A 2,500-nucleotide genomic window follows, 5' to 3' on the forward strand; every position below is an offset into this window, starting at 1 on the left:
GTCAGTAGAGAGAGAAGCAGACTGACCAACATGTCAGTAGAGAGGGTAGCAGACTGACCAACGTGTCAGTAGAGAGAGTAGCAGACTGACCAACGTGTCAGTAGAGAGAGAAGCAGACTGACCAACGTGTCAGTAGAGAGAGTAGCAGACTGACCAACGTGTCAGTAGAGAGGGTAGCAGACTGACCAACGTGTCAGTAGAGAGAGTAGCAGCCTGACCAACGTGTCAGTAGAGAGAGAAGCAGACTGACCAACGTGTCAGTAGAGAGAGTAGCAGACTGACCAACGTGTCAGTAGAGAGGGTAGCAGACTGACCAACGTGTCAGTAGAGAGAGTAGCAGACTGACCAACGTGTCAGTAGAGAGAGAAGCAGACTGACCAGTTAGACCAACGTGTCAGTAGAGAGAGTAGCAGACTGACCAACGTGTCAGTAGAGAGAGAAGCAGACTGACCAGTTAGACCAACGTGTCAGTAGAGAGAGTAGCAGTCTGACCAAATCAAATGTATTTATAAAGCCCTTCGTACATCAGCTGATGTCTCAAAGTGCTGTACAGAAACCCAGCCTTAAACCCCAAAAAGCAAACAATGCAGGTGTAGAAGCACAGTGGCTAGGAAAAACTCACTAGAAAGGCCAAAACCCAGGGAGAAACCTAGAGAGGAACCAGGCTATGGGGGGTGGCCAGTCCTCTTCTGGCTGTGCCGGGTGGAGATTATAACAGAACATGGCCAAGATGTTCAAATGTTCATAAATGACCAGCATGGTAAAATAATAATAATCACAGTAGTTGTCGAGGGTGCAACAGGTCAGCACCTCAGGAGTAAATGTCAGTTGGCTTTTCATAGCCGATCATTAAGAGCATCTCTACCACTCCTGCTGTCTCTAGAGAGTTGAAAACAGCAGGTCTGGGACAGGTAGCACGTCCGGTGAACAGGTCAGGGTTCCATAGCCGCAGGCAGAACAGTTGAAACTGGAGCAGCAGCACGGCCAGGTGGACTGGGGACAACAAGGAGTCATCATACCAGGTAGTCCTGAGGCATGGTCCTAGAGCTCAGGTCCTACAAGAGAAAGAAAGAGAGAATTAGAGTTTGCATACTTAAATTCACACAGGACCCGGAAAAGACAGGAGAAATACTCCAGTTATAATAGACTGACCCTAGCCCCTCGACACATAAACTACTGCAGCATAAATACTGGAGGCTGAGACAGGAGGGGTCAGGAGACACTGTGGCCCCATCCGATGATACCCCCGGACAGGGCCAAACAGGAAGGACCAACGTGTCAGTAGAGTGTAGCAGACAGACCAGTTAGACTAACAGGGGGTTTTGTAGCAGATCGATAAGACGGTCTATGTGTGTGTTCATAGTGTACCAGACCAGACCAGACCAGACCCGACCAGACCAGACCTGACCAGACCAGACCCGACCAGACCAGACCAGACCTGACCAGACCAGACCAGACCTGTCTATGTGTGTGTTCATAGTGTACCAGACCAGACCAGACCAGACCCGACCAGACCAGACCTGACCAGACCAGACCAGACCAGACCAGACCTGTCTATGTGTGTTCGTAGTGTACCAGACCAGACCTGTCTATGTGTGTGTTCATAGTGCACCAGACCAGACCCGACCAGACTAGACCAGACCAGACCAGACCAGACCAGTCTATGTGTGTTCATAGTGTACCAGACCAGACCTGTCTATGTGTGTTCGTAGTGTACCAGACCAGACCTGTCTATGTGTGTGTTCATAGTGCACCAGACCAGACCTGTCTATGTGTGTGTTGATAGTGCACCAGACCAGACCTGTCTATGTGTGTTCGTAGTGTACCAGACCTGACCAGACCAGACCAGACCAGACCTGTCTATGTGTGTTCGTAGTGTACCAGGCCAGACCTGTCTATGTGTGTGTTCATAGTGCACCAGACCAGACCTGTCTATGTGTGTTCATAGTGCACCAGACCAGACCTGTCTATGTGTGTGTTCATAGTGCACCAGACCTGTCTATGTGTGTTCATAGTGCACCAGACCAGACCTGTCTATGTGTGTGTTCATAGTGCACCAGACCTGTCTATGTGTGTGTTCATAGTGCACCAGACCTGTCTATGTGTGTTCATAGTGCACCAGACCAGACCTGTCTATGTGTGTGTTCATAGTGCACCAGACCAGACCTGTCTATGTGTGTGTTCATAGTGCACCAGACCTGTCTATGTGTGTTCATAGTGCACCAGACCAGACCTGTCTATGTGTGTGTTCATAGTGCACCAGACCAGACCTGTCTATGTGTGTGTTCATAGTGTACCAGACCAGACCTGTCTATGTGTGTTCATAGTGCACCAGACCAGACCTGTCTATGTGTGTGTTCATAGTGCACCAGACCTGTCTATGTGTGTGTTCATAGTGCACCAGACCTGTCTATGTGTGTTCATAGTGCACCAGACCTGTCTATGTGTGTTCATAGTGTACCAGACCAGACCTGTCTATGTGTGTTCATAGTGTACCAGA

General features: G+C 49.4%; 1 protein-coding gene across 3 annotated transcripts in view; it reads left to right on the forward strand.

Annotated features, from left to right (window-relative positions):
• LOC115117283 (probable E3 ubiquitin-protein ligase MID2) overlaps positions 1-2,500 on the forward strand; it is a 223,742-nt gene that overhangs the window by 130,047 nt on the left and 91,195 nt on the right. The window lies entirely within an intron of this gene.

Source organism: Oncorhynchus nerka, linkage group LG5 (assembly GCF_034236695.1).
Source record: "Oncorhynchus nerka isolate Pitt River linkage group LG5, Oner_Uvic_2.0, whole genome shotgun sequence".
Taxonomy (NCBI): domain Eukaryota; kingdom Metazoa; phylum Chordata; class Actinopteri; order Salmoniformes; family Salmonidae; genus Oncorhynchus; species Oncorhynchus nerka.